Source organism: Coregonus lavaretus (genome assembly GCF_964263955.1).
Source record: "Coregonus lavaretus genome assembly, chromosome: 21".
Classification (NCBI taxonomy): domain Eukaryota; kingdom Metazoa; phylum Chordata; class Actinopteri; order Salmoniformes; family Salmonidae; genus Coregonus; species Coregonus lavaretus.
Window position 1 is genome coordinate 25,414,458 of NC_140008.1, and position 9,124 is coordinate 25,423,581.

Consider the following 9,124-nt stretch of genomic DNA (forward strand, 5'->3'; position numbering starts at 1 on the left):
ACTTCGAACCAGTTTAGACGTGAGAAACCAGCAAGCTACTTTCACCGGGGAAGAGGAGGGGTGTGTTTTCAGAGTGCCAAGAGCATAGGGGAGGGAGGGGGGTTATTCTCTATGAGTTTGGGGATTTTTTATTTTTATACATTGGGCTACATTTTAGTAAAGCCTATCATAATAAACCACAAACATGGTAACCACATATTTAAAACATTTGGTAAAGGTGAGTCTTTGAAAAATCTGCGTTATGAGTGTGTTCTCTTGTTGGTACAGTCCATTTACTGCATTCAAGCTATCCGACACTCGGAAATCCATGGTCAAACTAGCCAACACACTACACTTACCTATATGATATCACACGGAACACAGTTGATCGGAACATGCTGATAACTCTTTATACTCAGTATTAGAGGTAGTATGGGACTTGATCTTGAATAATCCAGTGAAGTTATGAACTCGACTAGCGAAGGGACAGTTAGAGGTGTCATGAAAAAAAATTCACCCCCCTTTTCCCACCGTAAAATATATTTTCACATGACCCTCCCATTGTACCGTAAAATAAATTGTGCACCCCTCCTCATAGAATTAACACAAAATAATGTTTAGGACCACAAATAACAATAACTGTAGCGACCCTGTTTTTATAAATGTGGATATTGACTTTGCTACTTAAACATGTTTTTGTGGTAAGGCGATGACACGCAGGGCTATGGGCTGGAAGGTTGAGGACTCGCCGACCACCACGGACATGCATACTCTCCATGCCTGTTTCATTACACTACGGTCACAGCCGGCTGCAAACAATGATCAGCTAGGGGGAAATCAGATTTTCTACATCTTGATGCCATATTTCTAATTGTATAAAATATATGCAACGAATTTTCCAACAAAAGGTTTCTGTGCCAATGCGCCAAGCAACCAATAAACAAAGCATACCTACTTCGGGCACTTCAGTTTCATAGTTTGCGTTTAACACCACAATGAATAGACTATGGCAATCTCGACAACCAGAAAATGCATCCCTCCCAACCCTGTAGGTTTATCCAGTATCGAAAGCTTGGTTTGAAAATCTCTGAATGTCATTAAACTTTTTGGTGTTTTGTAACAGATGTATCTTTCCATTCATCAAATGGCCAGCTGCACAGTTTGGATTGATTGCTTTTATTTGTCCGTTTTTCAAAAATGCATACATATATACACACAGTACACTTATTTTTAAGTGGCTGGGATTGCACAATAAATCACGGATTTATTTCCATTGTGGTCCCTATTTTTTACATGAATACATTTACATAGCTTGTTTTGGCTGGTCTGTACACAGTAAATTTTGAAGTGTTAAAGTAACACTTAAAGAGTTAAATTTAACACTATTTCTGAGTGTATATGGTCCCACCCTGAAATAGTGTTAATTTGACTCTTTTCATAGTGTTAACATTTTAGAGTTAAATTAACTCTAAATAGAGTAAAAATTTAACACTCGCTTACACTGAATAGTGTTATTTTAATTTTACACTAAAGGTTAAATAACACTGGAGAGTGTAAATATTACCCTTGGAAGAGTTAATCATTTACTCTTCTAAAATAACAAATCAACTCTGATTGAGTTTGATTCCAGTCCAGTTTAACACTGCATGGAGTTGACACTCAAGGTTAAAATAACTCTGATAAGTGTTGATGTTACACACTATTGTGTTGATAATTGACTATCTTGCAGTGAAAAACAAGCTCAAATAGAGTCAAATTCTAACACCGTATAGTGTCACGGAAATAAATCTCAGCAGTATTCATTTTACACTTTTTTAGTGTCAAATTACACCAAATACTCCATTAAGTGAGTAAAAATCACAACTTACCACAAAATAATGCATTTCAAATTTTTATTAACAGCTCAACTATGTCAGGCTAAAATATATTAAGAATACAAATCCCTTTTTAAAACATTGACCTTAGGTTTCCATAAAATGGCAATAGGGAACAACATACAAGGAGGAATCTGTCGTTCCATACTTCATTTGAACATCAAAAGGTTTAAAGTAACACAGTTCAGTAATGTTGATCACCTTTTGAACCCTGTCTGGATGCATCCTGACCTTAAAGGCATAGTAATGGTAATCAAAACACACTGTTTCCATCAGTTTTCCACAGAGCAATACACAGTCATCTTTCACAGCAATAATTTTGATTTTACAAAATACAGGCATCTCAAATGCTACCTCAGTACAGATAATGAAGTCACGGCGGTACTCTGTACCATGATGTTTGATCCACTTGGCAGAAAACACACTGGTAGACAATACAGACCCAAATTTTAAAGCAATCTCGGGACCTTCTTTGAGCTCACTAAGTGTTACCATCTTCCCCGAACCTAAAGTTAATCTTTCCTTGCTAAAGGACTCTCGATACATTGCCATACAACTTTGGTGCTTTTTGGCTAATGTTTTTGTTACATTTTTAAAGCTTTTTAATTGCTTCTTAAAAAAATTATGTTTAGCTTCATAACGCATGCACCACATGTGCAGAACTGGGCCGATGTTTTTTATATTACGAGGGTAATGAATCATGAAGTGATGCTTTGGTAAGAGATTGATTGCAGGAAACAACTGCTTGAAGAGCTGATGATGATCAATGATTAAATGTTTGAGGTAAATGGTCATGCCTTCTGTAAGGACTGGGGAAAATACAATGTTAACAATGTGTAGAAGCAAAAGTAGAAGATGCCAGTGCTGGTCATCTGACTGTATTAAATCACCAAATAGCAAAGGCATATTACGTAATAAGCACCAAGACTGTATAGCATTCAACCCCAAATCATTACTTCCATCAAACAACTTTACTCTAGGTGGACGGTTTCGCTGCTGATTGTATCCATAGTCAAAAGCATGTATTCTACCAGCCAGTTGTTCAGCATTTAGGAAGTTTTCCTTAATGTACTGCAGGACAAGTTTGACTTCAAACTGAGCAACTCCTTCTAAAATATCGTGCATTATATCTACAGAAAAATTGTTGGCTGTATTAAAATACTGTAGTGAATTCAGCAGACAAATGCGTTTGACACCATAGATATGAGGTAGTGTAGGATCTGTTTGTAAAGTTTGACAGTGCAGTTTGTGCATCTCGATAGTTCGTAGTACAACTTTTGGATCATCTTCACAGAACACAGTTTGAAAACAATCTTTCTCAAGGAGACAGAAACGACAACAATACCTTGCCCCAAATGACTCCACAAAGCCAAATAAACCATGCAACCCAAGATTATCACCAGTGACCTGAACTATGGTACCGTGAATCACATCTTTCAATCTGGGAACTTTAAGTCCCTCTGTCTCGAGTACTTTAAGATCACTGACAAGTGGCTCAAGTATCAAATTAAAACCATAACGCTTGATGTCCTGCGCATGGAAAAGAGCACCCAAATGAATATTTATCAATGATGAATTAAAGATTGGGGGAAAATTCCTTAATGTAAAGTATATAGCACCTAATTTGTGTATACCCTTTTTAGACCCCAAGGGGTTTGCTGTTTCAAAGTCGTCATAAAATAGCTGGATCTGTATGGCATCTTTTTCTATAGAGAATAAGGGACTTTTTTTAAAATAGGCGGCATCTCTCAAGTCTGCATACACACCTTCCTTGGGCATGTGCCTGGGCTTGAACATGTCTGCAAGTTCTGGGTTTTGAAAAATGGCCTTTAGTGTTTCTAAAATAGGAATATATGCAAACTTGTCAGTTACAACGACCTGATCGTATGTCCCAGTTGTTTTGTTTCTTCTGCTGTCAAATCTTGTGCCAAGCACCTTTTCAACAGGTTCTACGATTCCCCATTTCTCTTTGAAGTGTTTATTTCGTTTAGCTTCTGAATTTAAGGGTGTGAAAGGGTTTTCCAACTTTTGCAAAGATTGTTCTATTCTGTTCTTATTTTCAGTTTCCTGTGGAGATAAGCACTGCAAAGCTGCATCTGTAGCTTGACTTTGAATCTCAAAAAACACTTCTTCCATGGAGGAAACAAAACTATTTACAGTAGATTGACTTAATCCAGCTGCTTTTAGTTGTGCAACAGCAGAGGCACACATATCTAGAGTGCTCCTGTTGGACTTTTTCAACAGAGTAGATGTGGCTACCTCGTGTTCATTAACTGTCCGTGACGTTGTAGCTGTCTCCTCTACATTAGTGGTCACTGCCTCTCCAATGCTGCTTAAATAAACATCAGGGTCAACCTGTTGGTCAATATACTCAGTGTGTTTTGTGTTTAAATGTTTCCTAAAACCAGAAAACGTACCAAACGCACAGCCACATCCAGTCTGAGCACATTTAAGCCGGAGATTTTTTCCAGGCAAGTAACCGTGAACTAATCGTAAATGCCTAACAAGCATATTTGAACTCGATAACTCAGCCTGACAAACAAAACACTTCATGTTCGAGGAGAAACTTCAAGCACTAATGAAGTAACCTCGCCCTGATTTCAGCAACACGAGGGCTCTCTTTGACCTTGCCAGCATCGATGCTGTACACTGTAGTTTGGATGAAAGTGTACATGTTGTGGAGCATGGTGTTGTAGGATGTGCCAAACACAAAATGTGCCTTAAATAGTTCGTCAAAAGCAACAAGAGAAGAGGTTGACCTGCAAGGTATGGCATTCTTGTCGATAATGATGAAGAACTGGTGGATTGCATTCTTCTTAACTCCAACAGCTAGGAGATAGGGCTGAGCGCTAGTAGTGATGGCATCGAGATGCTCTTGAATGTTTGTTCCGGTCTGCGAAGACAAATGAGGGAAAACTGTAGTTAATGGCCAAGTAGTTGTAGAATATGCAGAAAGAGCCAATACACTACTCTTATTGAATATGAATATTGAATGAATACTTGTAGCCTAATATTAGGTGTTCATACCACAAATTAGAAAAAATACAAACCTTCTTGAATACCACAAGATGTTTCTCTGCTTGGGATGCGGAAACCTTTCCTGGTCTCTTCCGACCCTGAGCGGAGGGTGGAATCAGGTGTATAAGCAGTAAAACCGATGACAGATCACTGTCCCAACCTGTAACAACACAAGTTCAATGTTAACACACTTCAGTTACGTTGTTTTCTTTACAAAAGACCCCCCAGACAGACAGCAGTTCTACATCACAAGAAGTTCTCTAACTAAAACATCCACAGGGCTGAGTCAAATCTCAAAAGTTTTGTTCAATATACTGCTACAGAACGTACTCGTAAATCTTTCACAGATCCAGCTTCTTAGTATTATGTTGATATTTAAATGTTTACACATAATGTTGATATTGCAATACAACACAAAAGGTAGGCTTACAAGCATCTTACCAAAGTCAACATCCAATTCAGTGCCATCCTCAGGAGGATCAGCTGCCAGCAAGAGTTCTTCAAGCTCACTTGTGGATGGAAGCTTTCTGCATTGTTTGATGATCTTTTTCTTGAACGTGACCGGCCACCTTTCCAGAAGCTTGCTTGAGGTATCCTCTCCGAACATTAGAACAAAATCCTGTTCAACCTGGAGTGGGGTGGTGTTGGTGACAATTTCAGTTATTTGACAGCCAATCAAATTGTATTGCGTGCTAGTTTAGCTAGCTAGTATCACTACAATGTCTTACAAAACAATTCACTTGTCATAGTATTTTCAAAATAACATAATTACCAAGCTTTTGACGTCTTTAAAACGTGGAAACTCAGACAGTATGTTGCTTGACTGCTGGGGGTCGAGGATCATTTTGCGGCGATACACAAACGTCAGTTCCATTTTCTTCTTGATTGTGTCTGCATCAGCAGAATGTTTCATCAGTGAGATTGCTTTGTTGCACTCATCATCAGTCAGGGCAGTCTCTGGAACAAACTGGGATTCTCGTCTGACAGTCGGTCCTCCAGACATGTCTTCACCAGTTGATCCTTTGGCTGATTCTACACAACACGGGAAAATTTCAATCATGTCAAAAGTTTTAGTAGCCTGGCTAACTTTTAAAGGAAGTACTCCACTGTAAAATATACTTTTTGAGCTGTAAACTAAATGATATGAATGATATGTTTGATGCTAGGGAGTGTGGCAAGCTGGTTTAGCCAAGGCCAAATGGGAAGAAGGCCAAATTACAGGTGTTGGCCATCTGAGGGGCAGAGGACAGCAAAGGGGGGGGGTGGTTACATGATATATATGAATGTATATGGAGCGTGATAAAAAGGTGACCTTGAAATTGTGGCGTTAATGGCGACGCAAGGAAAAAATTTGGGTGCACCTACATTTTGTGCTGGTGCACCTAAATAAAAAAGTTAGGCGCACAAGTGCAACCAAGACAAAAAGTTAGTGTGGAGCCCTGCATCAATGCTGGTGTTAATATTGACATTATTTCTTCACAATTTATGAAATCTGCAGTTTGTGGGTTGAAAAATGTATGAAAATGCCATCTACTGGTTTAAATCACCCTAAAGTTTGCAAGGCCAGTTTGCCAGGGGTTGCCTCGACCAGTCAGTGTCGAGGCAACCCCCCCTTATGTCACAGTCCTTTGTAGGTCTCTGATGCATATTTTCTTTAAATTTGCTAAGAGGGAGGGAGCTAGCAGAATTGAAGGATGTAGTTACACATTATACTATATGTCTGAGAAATAGTGCAACAAATGCAATTATTGATCTAGCAACTGTTTTGTTCCATACATTTTCCAGTATTACCTCCGAATGATGATCGCCTGTCTTTGGCGGTGCCTCTCTGAATAGTTTTAATCCTCCAGGCCAAGTACCCAGTTCCACTCTCGCCATCATAATAATGCTCCTTGAAGGATGAAAGGATAACAAAAATGGATACTTCATTGAAAACAACATGGTCTGGTAGGATTCAAAAACTTCCAATAGCATTTAACATTACAACTATTACTGTGTGCAACTCACATAGCCATTCTTAGAGAATGGGTCACTGAGGTACGGGAATAAGGTCAGTATTCCTTTGGCATACATTTCTTTCACCTGTCTGGGTGGAGATGTACTGCAAAATTGAAGAAGAAAGGATTGTGCAGTCATATTCACTTAGATTCAGATTTAGATTTACAGATTGAGAACACAAGGACTATTAACAAATTACCCATTCTTTTCTGTCATGTCAGCTGCCAGCATGTTCACCATTTTGCGTCTTGTTTCATCCGTCAAGGACTTGGTTCGGTTGTATTCATTTATTATACGTTCCCCACCGGTTTTGTTGGTAAGAGCTGATTACACCAACTTAAAACAAAATGCATAACAATTCTGCATGTTATGTCCACTGCAAATAAACTGGAAATAAACTAATATGATGTCAGAGGATGTCCCGATCCAATCTCAAAGATTGCAAGTGCTACAAAAATCCAATGAAAAAGCCAATAATGGTAAGAAACTCCCTCCAGACAGCGACAATAACTTGAATGTACTCGAAGTGTGCACTGTATTATCAATAAATAAATAAAAGTATCTGATCAGGACTCAATATCAGCAGATACTTTTTTTAATCGGATAGGGCGCTTAAAAAAACTTGATCGGGACATCCCTAATCAGGACTTCAAAAATGTTTTGAAACCATGTAATTTACAATGTATATTAATGTAATTTTAATTCTCTGAGAACAGATTCAAGAACAGAATTTAAAATGTCAGAATTGTCTTACTTGCTTGGCTTCTGTATCCAGCCTCTGGCGTTTTCTGGAGGGGCTATCTGAAATAATGACTGTATCCTCAGAGTCCAAGGTATCAAGGGATGATGGTTGGGATTGCTCAGAAGAGGCCACCATGGAGACAGATTCTAACCATGATTTTTAGAAGAAAAAGAATTATATATAGTTCCCTCATAATCTAAGACACTTATTTAATAGACACCATGAACTTCATAAAACAAAGAAATAACGTATTCATTAATTAGTCTAATTAACTGAAACAAACCTGAGTCATATTTGATGGTTAGCACCCCAGTTGAGGGATCCTTTATAATATCCTCAAAAACATCATCATCCAATTCAGTCCCTGAACTGTCAACAATTTTCACACCTTCTGTTACAGCTGGGACACCAAACTTTGCAAATGCTAGAAAAAACAGGGATAAAAGCTTGTGTAAACAAAAGTAAATCATTATTTATATAATAATTTCACTGTGTACACCTACCTTACCCTATAAAATAGGTTTTAAACAAACACTATTAAGTGATTAAAATGTTTTTTTTTGTAGCATCATAACTATACCTTAAGCAATGCATCCACAATTAAAGTGTAGTTACCAAGGGCAAAACAGAAGAAATTTAGACGTACAAAAATGGACCAGTTCCAAAAACCTGAGAACTTAACATGTCCCATCATTTTAGGAATATTCCAGTATATCAATTTTAAACAGCTAAATTCAGACAGTTATTACTAACATTGTCAAATTCTTACCTGCAATCAAAAAGTCTTTCAGATTTGGCTCAGTTATTCTGACAAATTTTTGGACATCTCCAAGTTTAGCTTTAAGCAGCATGCTCCCTGCAAATAGTATCAGTACAATTTCTCACAGTTAAAAAGTTGATGGTCTTATTTTAGCAGTATTTCCTCAAATATAAGAAAAAATATTGTTTCAAGCCACCAAAGTGCTGAGAAATGATCAGCACTTTTGCAGAAATGGCCAGTTAAATTGAAGTTACTGTCAAACACATTAAAAAGGATAACGTCTGATTTTCATCCTTGTAACATTAATGTTACCGCCTTGCCCGCACAATTACTGCAATTGTTGGGTCTTGGTATATTATAGAGTGTGGTCTAGACCTACTCTGTCTGTAAAGTGTCTTGAGATAACTCTTGTTATGATTTGACAATATAAATAACATTGAATTGAATAATGTTAGCTAAACGTTACACCATAAGTGTGTGCTAAGATAGTGCTTAAGTATTTTAACAGTACTGCTGCTGCTTTGAAACCCGAAAGTCATTTTGTATAATATCCAGGAAAAAAATAAAGGCACACCGCTTAAGCAGTGTCCAAGGTTAATGTCTACCCGCCGTTAACATAATAAATCCATGCCACCCGCACATAGTTAGCCAGTCAAGCTAACGTAGCTAACTGTAGCTAGTTTAGCCAACTCCCCTTAGTCTTTGCTATGTTCCTGTAATATCTGAACGTTAACAAGAAGTACACAATCCCCC